Here is a 14,117-nt window from a genome sequence, read left to right on the forward strand (position 1 = left end):
CATTAGGAAAGGCATCCAGCTGTAGAAACACTGCCACATCAGACTGGAACCTGGTGCAGCCTCCTGGCTTCCTAGATCTCGGTCGAACTGTCCAACCCATGCTAGCATGGAAAATGGATGTTAAACGACGATGATGATGATGATGATATGTACATGTATATTCAATCAAACACATTCAATAATAACAGCAACAATAATAGGCTTAAAATACCATATGGTGTATATTTATGTCCCTTTACATCAGTGGTTCTCAAAGTGGGCAGTATTGTTCCCCTGAGGGCAGTGGAAAGTTCTAACGGAACATTGAAAATAAGTGGGCCAATAATGGGGGAGTAATTCGTGTAAAAAGTGGGGCAATGTTAGGGTTAGGGTTCATGTAAAAACAACAAAATAATGGGTTCGTTAGGTTAAGTTTTATTTGTGAAATACAGTTGCTTTGAATTTGCTTCAGAAAGAGGTCTATGTTTGTGATGGTTAGTTGGGGGTTGGGGTGCTAGGAATGTGGCCTGGGTGTCAAGAGGTGACAGCCTGAAAAAGTTTGGGAACCACTGCTTTACATCCTGAGTTCAAATCCCAGGTGTTACTAAGTATCTGTAATATACAATAATCAAGTTAATCAACTGTGAACATTAGTCCATGTCCAATGTGAGAAATCAATAATGATACAATATATATATATTATTAATATATGTATTAAGTTAAAAATCACTATTATTATTATTATTATTATTATTATTATTATTATTATTATTATTATTTCAATATTAATTGCCATTAATGCTATTAATGCTCTCGTTCCAGCAGCTTGGGATACAAACTACTTACTGTATTTATGTGTAACAACAATAAACTGAATTTAAAAGTAACCTGGAAACAATTGTGTTCATGTGTGTGTGTGTGTGTGTGTGTGCTTCTGTGTATGTGCTTATGTGCATGTGTGTGTGTGCATGTATGTGTACTTATGCATGTCCATGTGTGTATGGTGTGATGTGTATGTGTGTGCACATATGTATGTGTTTATATGCATGTCTATGTGTGTGTGTATGTTTGTTTATTCATGCATGTGTGTGGTGTGGTGTGTGTGTGTATGCATGTGTGTATACGTTGTGCTCATGAGTGTGTTTCACAAATACTAGGCATCCACTTCTGAGCCAGAAACTACTCCTTCTTTGATCAGTTTCTCATCCCCTATAAAACTCAAGTATGACTCACATTGGAGGTGCAATGGCCCAGTGGTTAGGGTAGTGGACTTGCGGGCGGAGGATCACGGTTTCGATTCCCAGACCAGGCATTGTGTATGTTTATTGAGCAAAAATACCTAAAGCACCATGAGGCTCCGGCAGGGGGTGGTGGCGACCCCTATTGTACTCTTTCACCCCAACTTTCTCTCACTCTTTCTTCCTGTTTCTTGAGTAATGCTGCAATGGACTGGCATCCTGTCCAGATGGGGGGAGCACATACGCCATAGAAACCAGGAAACCGGGCCCGTAAAAAATAAAATGACTCACATTGGAGTATTGCTCTCACATCCAGAATGATGCTACAGCTGCAAACAAACGTCATACTACTACAACCATTTCTGTTCCTTAAAATTAGCACCTACATAACCCCAGCACCCAACAAACCTATCATTCCAGTGTTCCTCATCCCTATTGCATCTCATCTTCTTCCAGCTCATGCTAAAAGAAACCCAGTCCTTCCTTCTCCCTTAGATCTGCATCCCATTGAAATTTCTTTTTCTCCAACATTTTTCCTCCATACATAAACTTAACCCACTGGCTTTTAAATTGGCCACATCTGACCAAAATATTCTTCCAGCTTTATGTTAAAAAATGGTCAGATCCAGCCTTTCACACCTGTCCTACACTGTCATTCAAATAAACAACCACATTATCAAAATCTCAAAGCTACAAGATGATAAGTGAATAGTTGAAAATAATGTGCCTAAATATAGTATTACATTTGACAGAGTAATCTGAAAGCTAACGGGTTAATTCACTGTAATAGTTTACCAAAGTTATTAAAATTCATGCAATTACTTACTAAATATTCATGACCTTATATTAAAGCCTAAGTGGTAGTAGAGAAATTTGGTCAGACAAGCAGTGGGTTGCAGACAGAATTAATATGGCACTTGACATAATGACATCAGAGTAACAAAACAGGAAGTTACACAGGGCAAAATAACAAGCTTAGCCCCAGAACGATATCTTTTTTATCTCAGTACAAAATCTATTTTTACAAATGATGGAAGGGTGTAATAAACCTGGTTATTACTGATATCAAAACCCAGTCAACCAAACTGAAAGGATGTTATGCCAAATTATCAGTGATAATATCAAGTTTCCATCCTTAACCTTTTAGCATTTAATCTGGTCAAATCCAGCCAAAATATTCTACTTGTTTTATGTTCAAACTGGCCAGATATTGCCTATCATGCCTACCCGACAATATCATTCTAAAAATAAACAATTACATCATTGAAATCTTGACGCTAGGAGATAATGCATGATTAACTGAAAACTGTGAATAAATAAGCAATACATTTCACAGAGTGACCTTAATGTCATAGGGTTAAACATATATATATACACAAACATACATGAGAGGGAAAGTAAAAGAGAGAGATAGAGGTGTGTGTGTATGTGAGTAATTTGTATAGTGGTTTATGTCCAACAGATGTGAAAAGAATCCTCAACACCTGTTATACAGGATTTTTTTTTGTTTTTTTTTATACTGAAACTGAAAGTTTGTCTTGTGGCTTAATTTTCATCCTAGAAGCTGAAACTCAAATTGCAAGACAAAATTCGTTTTAGTTTCAATAAAACACACACACACACACACGTATTATTCAATGTCACTAATATTTTCCCCAATGCTTTGAGTTCCTGAGATGACACACACATTACTTACAAAAGAGAGAGAGACAGAGGAGTGTGTGTGTGTGTATGTAAATATAAGAGGGAGAAGGAAGAGAGAATGAATGGAAATAAATGAAGGCTATTCACGAACAAAATGCAACAGCACCCATAGAGAGAGAGAGAGAGAGAGAGAGACAAGATGAATGAAGAAACCAATGAGAAAGACAGTGAATATGAGGCCCAAATAGTTATCTACTCAATCATCAAGTCATTTAAAAAATGGTGAAGATGAAATAACCAAATGGAGTTCAAATCCGGTGTAGTTGTTCCATTTTGTTCCTGGGCAGGACACGTCATCCTACTCAGATTGCTTTACTGTTAAGATTAGGAAAACTGACTCCAAGTTGATGTCCCACTCACACCTCTTAAGGTTCAAGGTTTTGGCTTGAAATGTGTTCTAAGCCCCAGTGTTTAAACTTCAGTTTCATCTTATCTGCCTCATCTACTTTGTAAGATGAAACTGAAGCTTGAACAAAAGCCATTAAAAAACACAGAGCCTTAGAAATGTAGCACAGCTAGAAACAGTAGCTGAATTTCTCTCAAATTACACTATTTTCAAAAAAATGAAGAATGCGTTTGAAAATATCTAGCATGGAGAACGGACGTTAAACGTTGATGATGATGATGATATATATATATATATATTTATTTATTTATTTAAAGTATATTAAAATCATAGTGAACTGTAAATTCGTCATTTAATAATAACAACAATGAAATCATCTTGTATAGTGCTCAGGTGCACTACAATTCATCAAAGGTACATGTACAGTACATAGAATTATGTACAAAAGTCAGGAAAGTGAACGAGTCATGATATATATGTGTGCATGCATATGGAGTGGGGGATATCAGGTGTAGTGTTGGAGAATTTCAGGAACTATGGAGGTTTTAAAGGATGTAATGTCTCGGCAGATAACAACTGATGCAGGTAGTTTGTTCCATGTTTCAGCAACTCTGAGTGTGAAAAAATGTTTCTGAAAGTCATGGGAGCTGTGCTATTTTCTGACTTTGTAGGCATGCCCATGTGTGTTAGACATATGGAGCTCAAAAAGGTGCTCAAGGTTGTTGTTGGCACAATGGTTAAGAATTGTGTGGGTGTTTACTAAGTCAGTTGCCAGATGTCGGAGCTTCAGTTTATCTATGCCCAGGGAAGCAAAGTATTCAGAGTATGTTAGATGCCTGATATCTTGCCTGGGATCATGTCAGTAGGGTGGAATGAGACTTATTGGGACCTAATATTTTTCACAGGCAGTGCTTTGTCAGTGACAGTCATACTCATGAACAAGTTGACAGCTGTCATATATGTGTATCTTTATTTGTCCAGGGAAGCAAGGCATTCAGAGTATGATAGATGCCTGATGGAGGGTATTCGCTTGGTTACACATCTCTGAACAGTTTCCAGGAGGTCAATGTCTTGAGTAAAGAAATAAAGATGGGAAACTGAAATGACCATTGGATAAGGACTGATCTGGAAGAATTGGTCCTTAAACACTGCTTAAAAACATCTAGAATCTCAAAAGTTATTTTCATATTTTAACGAGTTAAATCAATAGTTACTACAGACTGTACATATATCCACAGCATCAGAAACCTGACTGGTAACGAATATTTAATCTGTATCCTCTTGAGCCAAAACCAAAAGAAAACATATATCTCTGGAGTCAGTCTTAATGGGTTGCAAAACAGGATGGGAACCATTGGCATAACAGAATAACAAATACTTGCTTTAAACACCAATTAACCAGTCATTAGCGCTCCACAATAACTTCTATGTAGCGTTTATTCAAAGAAAGGAAGAGGGAAGGAGGGAAATAGATCAATAGATAGATAAATAGGTAGGTAGATAGACAATAGATAGAAAGACAAAAACAAGAAGATAGATATAGAGAGAATGTGTAAGATACAGACAGAAAGAGAGAAGGAAATTAAAGTAAAACACTTACTTAAACTCAATCTTGTGCTGCATGTGATATTGTCAGTAACAAAGTAAAAGTACTTGAGCTGAGTTAAGTAGCCCACTCCTCATACGTCCTTAAAAGTTTTAAACTACATCACAATGACCATCATCACCATCATCAACTTCCAACAGTACTATATTTACTTTAGCTACTTGTTATTTCCTGGACAAACCCACTGTCCCACTATCATTAAAAACTAAACTGGAACAAAGCAGAGTTGTCCAACCCAGTCATTTGTAAGAAGCCAATAGGATGAGTTGAATGTTAAACTTAGTGAGTAAAAAAAGTCAAGCTTATTTATGCTAGTTTATTCCATTATACTCCTGTGTCATCTCCTTGACTTCCTGCAAAAAAATGTAGCCAAATTTCCTGAAAATCATAGTTTAACCATCATAGAAATAATGGTAATGAGTTGGCAGAGTCATTAGAGCATCAGACAGAATGCTTTGTATTATTTATTCTGATTCTCTCTGCTTTAAGTTCAAATCCTAATGAGGTCAAGTTTAACTTTCATCCTTTCAGGATCAAAACAAAAGTACCAGTTCAGGGCAGTTGATTGGCAGAAGCATAAGAATTTTGAACTAGATGCCTGACTGTATTTGTTCAGGTTCTGTATTTGAAGTTCAAATGTCAACTTCACCTTTCAACTTTTTTTTTCTTTTTGGTGTGAGGGAGGGAGGGCCAAAAAAAAAAATATCAATGCAGGGACATGTAGTGGTGGAACCATAGGAAAGTCAGACCAGATGACTTGTGGTATTTGTTCCAGCTCCTAGTATTCTGACTTCAAATCCTGCCATGACCAACTTGACTGGTAAACTTAATACACGGCCCAGTTTAACACGATCCTCTGACATCTTGAGTGCCTTTAGTGGAGTCTGGTTTGTTGTAAGCATTCAGGCAGACTCCAAGTTTGAGAGTATCTTCCATCTGCCCCACCACCCCCACCAGTAAATGGCTATGAGCCCTGCCTTCTTTCATCCTGACTAAACGATTAAAAATAGTAAAATAAAAGAAAGTACTTTGGATAAAAATAGTCTTAAATACATCATGTCTGCAAAAAACTGAGATGATCATGGCTGGATTGACGTCTGCTCAATTAGACCTCACCTAGGGTTAAGCTGCAGGAGCATCTTGTCAACAGCTAACACTGGCAGTTATCAAATTTACATCTCATCCCTCAATGAAGTCTAATAGCTGCCAAATCTCCTTCAAAATACACCATGCCCTATTAAAAAGGGAAGGATTCACTGCATAATGTAGTCCTAGATATACAGAAATAATGAAAGGTTATGGTTTAAATACTTAGCATATATCTGCTCAATCAGACCTGATATGGGGCTATAATACAACAAAACCATTTTTAGTGCCTTCCAAAAGAAATGTATTGAGATAATATTTAACATTATACTTTATAGGAAGAAGAATCCTAAAATGAGCCCACTTTTCTTAACCCTTTTGTTACCAACCCGGCTGAAACCGGCTCTGGCTCTGAGTACAAATGTCTTGTTTCCATAAGTTTTGAAGTAAAATCTTCTACCAAACCTTAGTCAAAATTTATGTTCCTAACACTAGCTGAATGATATCAAAGTTATTTTATATATCTTTGTTATATTTAAAGTAATTGAAAGAAACAGAGAAGCTCACCAGAAATATGATTTTTTTTTTAAAAAAAAAGGTTAAAATATACACAGAGCATCTCAAAATAAATACAGTAATGAAAGGGTTAAACATCAAAATTGAAGATATCTTCAAAAAATTTGAGAATTTAAATATTTCCAGCAGTCTCCTCTGAATGATTGCTCCCAAAACAAACACATGTATTAGGAGAAATATCAAGTTTCCTTGATGCAATTTCAGTAATGAAATATTTAATACCTAATTATTTTTAATTTAAGCACAAAACCAACAATTCTGAAGAAAGGTGGTTAGCTGATACCCTTAACCCCAGCACTTGATACACAATTTATTTTATTGACCCTCCCCGCCATCCAAAGGATGAAAGCCAAAATTGGCCTCAGCCAGATTTGAACACAGAAAGCAATAAAGAGCCTGAATTAAAACAGCAAAGTCTTTCTTTGCTGATACTCTAACAATTCTGCCACCACCTAATTAACAGTTGACTCTAAAAATCCCAATAACACTGTTATAAAGAACTGTTTTCATATCCGGGATGATACACCCTTGATTATTGGCACTGGAACAACAATCAGAATAAAGGTGTATGCTTGATCAATAAATCCCTTTCTTAATCTCTTGCTAAAATCATTCGAAATGATGGACCATTTTCATGTTGTATTCAGAGTCTCTTTCTCTCTCCCTCACTTCCTCCAAATTATCTCTACACCATCTCCATTCATACTAACATGTTGCATTTGTCTCTCTATTTCTTGTAATAAATACTTTGTTGGTAGTGATGGTATTGGTGATCCTAATTGCAGTGATGGTGGTAGAACTAATTATGGCTAATGCTTTCCAGGAATAGTTTTATGGAACTACTCAAATCAAAAAAGAAGGGGGGAGGGGGTACAAAAAGAGAGGAAAAAGAGCAAGAGAGAGCGATATTTTCCATTTAAAATCTAAGTTGTCAATACTTCTGACTATTTACATTCTGTGTAGTTTGACATTTCTAAAGTTTATGGACTAATGAAATTAGACAGTTCTGAGGGGAGGTCACTAAAATGCAGATAAAACACTGACCATAGATTAATATCAAGAATAAAGAGATGAAAACTGGATCCAATTGTGTGTGTGTGTAAGTTTTGGTACACACTTATGTATGTGCATATGTGTATAAAACATTTCTCTATGTGTAGATGTGTATGAGTCTGAGCACATGTACACATGCATATACATTTGTGCATACAGATTCATGTACACATTTATGCACGTGCAAGTATGTGTGTGTCTATATGTATACATTTGAATAACTGTAACTAGGTGTGTATATCAATATAATGATTTACATATATATAATAGGTAGGTAGATTAGGTCACTTAGCGGTTCGGCAAAAGAGACCAATAGAATAAGTACTGGGCTTACAAAGAATAAGTCCCGGGGTCGATTTGCTCGACTAAAGGCGGTGCTCCAGCATGGCCGCAGTCAAATGACTGAAAAGAGTAAAAGAGAGTAAAGATATATATTTTCACACACATGTAGACATGCACACACAGATAAAATATGTAAGTAGATACAAACACATACTATCATCATCATCATTTAACTTCCTCTGATGATGATATAGATGTGTTTGTATCTATATGTGTGTGTACTTATATATGTATGAATCAATATAGGCGTATGAATATGTATGTGTGTACATGATTGTCTCAGGAGAAAAGATTGCTATGAGCTGATTGTGGCTGTGTGGTTACAGCCACAGAGTTCCAAATTCAATTCTCCAATGTAGCATCTTGGGAAATGGCTTCTACCACAGCCTCAAATACACATTTGGCAGACAGAAACCGTACAAAATTCTGTCTCATATACAGATATAGGTATATTTATACATGTATGTGTAAATCTTTCAAATGATAAATCAGTGAAAGGTATTGAGAGCACAGAAAAACTGGTGCTTATGAACAAAAAAAAACAACAAAACCTTGTACAGTATATGTCCAACCAGATTTCAGATTTACACAAATGTAGTGAGTCGTATTTGCATATAGGTCTTTTTAAGAAGCTTAAATGGTGAGAAAAAGAAACTTATTTTCAAACTTCTCAATACTTCAAACAAAACCAAAACAGATATATTCACTTCTTGCTTATACAGATAAAAAGCTTCTAATTAGATGAATGAAAGTTGTCAAAGTCACCTCGGTGAAGTGTCTTATCACAACTGTCTGGCTTACAGAAAACACATGATTCAATTCTAAGAGGTGATTCTGTCCTTTTTTTCCCAGCTAATGGATATACTTGTCCAATATCTGATGAGATATTTATCCATAGCTTGATTTGCATGTGAGATTGTTAAAAAAAAAGATTAATTTTCAAATATCTCAATGCTTCGAACAAAACCAAAACACCCACATATATATACATAAATATGTATGAATGCATGTGTGTATGTATGTATATATGTGTGTGTGTGTGTGTACATATATACTTTTGTGCTAATACATGAAACTCTCAGACCTTGACTCACTTCTTTGCTTTTGCTAAATATCAATAAAAGTACACATACACTCATTTTTTGAGGTCCTACTTTTTCTGTTTGCATCAACATACCTATATATTATATATATATATATATATATATATTATATATACATACACACACACGTATATATACATGCATATGTACATGTATACATATGTATATACATGTATCTACAAGCATATATTCATGTATACATACACACACACAGACATACATACAACGGGCTTCTTTCAGTTTCCATCAACAAAATCCATTCACAAAGCTTTGGTCAGCCTGGAGCCACAGGTGCCAAAGGTGCTGTGCAGGAGGACTGAATTTGAAACCACATGGTTGGGAAGTAAGCTTCTTAACCACACCTTCATACGTCTTCCTATCTCAACACAAGTGACCCAAGGACATGAAACACCCAGCCCTTGAGTCTATGGTACACTTGAGTCACTTCAGTAACTTTTAAGCCAATTAATATGTATGAAGATGTGTGTGTGGGTGCGTGTGAGAGAGAAAGTATTCATACATACATATATATATATATATATATATATACACACACACACACTCCATCACATACACTTCATCATATATATATATATATATATATATATATATATACACACATATATATATAGGCGCAGGAGTGGCTGTGTGGTAAGTAGCTTGTTTACCAACTACATGGTTCCGGGTTCAGTCCCACTGCGTGGCACCTTGGGCAAGTGTCTTCTACTATAGCCTCGGGCTGACCAAAGCCTTGTGAGTGGATTTGGTAGACGGAAACTGAAAGAAGCCTGTCATATATATATATATATATATATATATATATATATATATATATATGTATATATATATATATATGCGTGTGTGTGTGTTTGTGCCCCACAACATCGCTTGACAACCGATGTTGGTGTGTTTATGTCCCCGTTACTTAGCGGTTCGGCAAAAGAGACCGATAGAATAAGTACTGGGCTTACAAAAGAATAAGTCCCGGGGTTGAGTTGCTCGATTAAAGGCGGTGCTCCAGCATGGCCGCAGTCAAATGACTGAAACAAGTAAAAGAGTAAAAGAGTATATATATATATATATCTTGGGGTAATGGTGCTAAGCAGTGTTTATGCATAATCACAATTTAGGTTAGTTGAAATATGTTTGTGACATACACTGCAGTTACTGTGGAGAAAAAAATCTTTCTTATGGTAAAAAGGTGTGAAAACACCCAGTTCATTCAGTGTTGTGCTCTCCCAGAAATCTCAGACTTCGGTGCTTCTACAACGGCGCTTAAGGTGGTTCGGTCATGCAGCCCGGTGTCCAGAGGGTGAGCTGATTCGTGATGTCCTCCTCCCACTTCCACTTCCCAGCTGGCACAAACGCAAGGGCGGGCAGCTGAAGACCTGGGTAAGGATGACAAATGTGGATCTCTCCGAACTCTCAGGCCCGCAGGTGGTCGGTCTGTGCAGATGGAACCGCAAATGGCTCATATCTCCAGTGACCTCACACAGGATCGTCGAGCGTGGGCCACCATGGTTCGTGATGCCGTCAGGACCAGAGAAGCCGGCTCAAACTGCCCTGGGTGAATGCCGTCATAAGTACAAGTAAGTACAAGACATCGATGTTTCAAGTTTATTGATTCTTGTCAATGTGATGTACCTAAGAGATAATTACATATCCAACGCAGATGGGACAACACAGGACATAACAAACAGTGTGTTTATGAGTTCGTTTTTAAAGGGGTTTTAAAAATATGATGACGAATATTATATTTTAAAAATTTACAAGTTTACGCATGGCCGTAAAGCCCAATGGCTACACCATACTTTTTTTTACCCTGGATGAGATTAAGTAGGGTCATTCACATGCAACTTCCTTGCCACATCCTTCCATCTTTTCCCAAATATACTTCATGACATGTGTCTCTTCTCCAGCCCTATCTTGCTCTTCGGATGATTATCAGTTTCTTTGTTTGGTACCTTTTCCATTTTTGGGAAATCTTCCTGAGACAGTAAGTTGTACTCCATAACGAAATTTCACAGAAAATAAATTCCTTCAAAAGGAATATACAAATTGACAAAAATATTTTTGCCAAAAATAATGACAAAAAAATTATTGTTGCCAAAACTGTTTAACATAAATAATATATTTTAACCCTGCAAAGGGTAAAAAAAAATCAAAGAGTTCAAATCACAAGTTCAAATAGCAGTTGTTTCCAACAATATCAAAAATTTCACAGGGCAATCAATAGATAGATAGATCGATAGATAAACTGATAGATCGATAGATAGACAGATAGATATCATTATCACACACATCATGATGTGTGTGTGTGTTATACTTACATGTATATACACACACGCACACACAAGCATGTCATAAAACTGCATGCCCTCAGCTCTTTACAGAGGAGGGAATACAGAAACAATAGTACAACATTGGTAGTTCAGATTAAGACAAGTGTCTTAATCTGTGGAGTTAAATATCAGATATAGGAAACAGGTTATAAAGTAGATGGTCTGTGGTGGAATTAATTTGTAGATAAAACCTTGGTCCAGGAAGCATAAAAATAGAACATAAAAGTTGGGGAATGAATATATTCATGGCTTTGCACAACTAGGTTAATTAGCATTACTAAACAGGGTAAATAGTGGTGGTGGTGGGAGAGGTCACGTTGGCTATATTGTTGTTGTTGGAGGTGGTGGTGATGTTAGTGGCTCAAATAATAGTGTTATTAATGATGATGATGGTACTGTTACTGGTGGTGCTAGCAGCTATAGCAATGATAGTGATGGTTGCAGTGGTGGTGGTGATGGTTGCAGTGGTGGTGATGATGATGTTGAGACTGATGGCAGTGTTGGTATTGGTGACTGTGGTATGGTTAGGTTAGTGGTAGCATGGGCCAAGAGTTTCATAGAAGAAGGGAAGGAAAACAAAAGCAGCAGAGTCAGAAAGAGGAAAAATAATTGACCATTTCCTTGGTAACAGATCTCTCAGTAAGTTACTTATTCACTGAAGCTGACATACAAGGTGTTGTGGGTAGACAGGTGTGTGTGTGTGTGTGTAGTGGCCAATTAACCACATTTGAGATGTATATATATATACACACATTCACAAATATAAGTACGTACACACACACACACACAGATAGCCAAATATATAGTGTATGTTTGCAAGTATATATATACACACACACACACTTGTGGTGCAGTGAATATATTGTCGTCTAAATTACGCAAAAATGGAAATAACACTGACATCTCATTTTAACAGATATATTTATCAAAATTACATAAAGATATCTTAAAATACTAAAGAGTAAATTTATTCAATAGAATCACCATTGGCCTTAACCACAGCCTCCAAATGACTTTGGAATCTACTGCAACTCTTCTGGACAGTCTCCTTGTTTAAGTTGGTGAATGCTGCCATAATCCTTGGCTTCAGTTCATCTATGGTGCTACAAGGAGTTCTGTTGGTCTCTTGCTCAACTGTGCCCCACACATAATAATCAAAAGGGTTGCAGTTTGGCGAGTTAAGTGGCCAGATGTTAGAGGTGATGTAGACCTCCATATTGAGTCTGAGGCCATGTGGGACGATGAATGGAGATATAATGTCGCCATCACTAGTGATCACTCCAAAAACCATGATGTTGACTGAATGTTTAATTTTTATCACTCCTGGTACATATCCTCAGATTGACACTCAAACACTCTGAAATGTTCGTATTGGAGCTTCCGACACAAATGCCAAGCAGTACAACATATTTTCCAAATTTCTGGCTGATTAAATTGTGTCATAGTGCTATTTTTCTCACAGTCAGTGCCCACCTGACCCCACTATACTGTGTAGTTGACAAAATCAAAAACAAACCATGTGCAAGTGTGAAATTAAAATCATAAAATGGTGAGAATTTACCCATCGCACCTTGTATATAACAACACATACATATACACTCACAAGGACACACAAGTTTTTAACTACTGATAGACTTGGTCTTTGTGTGCTTACAGAAGCCTTAACCCTTCCATTACCATATTTATTTTGAGATGCTTTGTGATTCTCTCAATTATTTTAGATGTAACAAAGAATTTAGTAAAATAACTTCGTTATCATTAAGCTCATGTTAGGAATATAAATTGTGACTAAGGTTTAGTGGAAGATTTTAATTCAAAATTTATGAAAACAAGACATTTGTACTACAGAGCCAGAGCCGGTTTCAGCCGGTTTGGTATTGAAAGGGTTAAAATATCTATCAATTGCTAATATGAAGATAGAAATACAAACACACATGCACATGCGCATATAGAATCAGCTAGGTAATCTACCAGTATATAACATTTTATAAGTTTATCTAGAAACAAATGGAAACTTTTGTGAAATTTTCAATATCATCATCATAATGAAAACCAACTCTACACACACACACACACACATTACCACCACCACTTTTCAGAAACATTTTCTGTTTTATTAATAAAGATGTACGTCATAATATCAAACATTTAGCATTTATGATATTAAATGATCTACATCAGACCACTTCTAGTTCTATGAAACAATACTCCCAGTTTAAAGTGTTCTTGGCAAAATTTAAACTTCCTATTGTAATTGTGTGCATGCATATGTGAGAGAGAGAGAGAGAGAGAGAGAGAGAGAGAGAGAGAGAGAGAGAGAGAGAGAGAGTAAACCATCCTCTATTCACATGGAAGAAACTATGCTTCCATTGTTTTTCCCTTTTCTCTACTTCTGATGTTATCTGTCACAAGAACCAAGCAGAAATATAATCACCACCACCCCCAGTGACCGAAGCAGGATTTGAACTCAGAATACACAAGGCATGGCTGTGTGGTAAAAAGTCTGCTGCCCAATCACATGGTTCCAGGTTCAGTCCCACTGCATGGCACCGAGGGCAAGTGTCTTCTACTATAGCCTCAGGCCAGCCAAAGCCTTGTGAATGGATTTAGTAGACAGAAACTGGAAGAAGCCCATCGTATATGTGTGTGTGTGTGTGTGTGTGTGTCTTTGAGTCTGCATTTGCTCTCCACAACTGCTTGACAACTGGTGTTGGTATGTTTACATCCCCGTAATCTAGTAGT

At 36.7% G+C, this 14,117-nt stretch overlaps 1 protein-coding gene across 4 annotated transcripts in view; it reads right to left on the bottom strand.

Annotated features, from left to right (window-relative positions):
* LOC115209236 (tyrosine-protein kinase CSK) overlaps positions 1-14,117 on the bottom strand; it is a 344,806-nt gene that overhangs the window by 158,895 nt on the left and 171,794 nt on the right. The window contains exon 1 of one of the 4 annotated variants that reach the window (XM_029777515.2): positions 4,868-4,995. The exons of the other annotated variants lie outside the window; for them this stretch is intronic. The gene's annotated coding sequence lies outside the window, so the exon portion shown is untranslated. Of the gene's footprint in view, positions 1-4,867; positions 4,996-14,117 lie in introns of those variants that run through there. 4 annotated transcript variants of the gene reach the window in all.

Source organism: Octopus sinensis, linkage group LG3 (assembly GCF_006345805.1).
Source record: "Octopus sinensis linkage group LG3, ASM634580v1, whole genome shotgun sequence".
Taxonomy (NCBI): domain Eukaryota; kingdom Metazoa; phylum Mollusca; class Cephalopoda; order Octopoda; family Octopodidae; genus Octopus; species Octopus sinensis.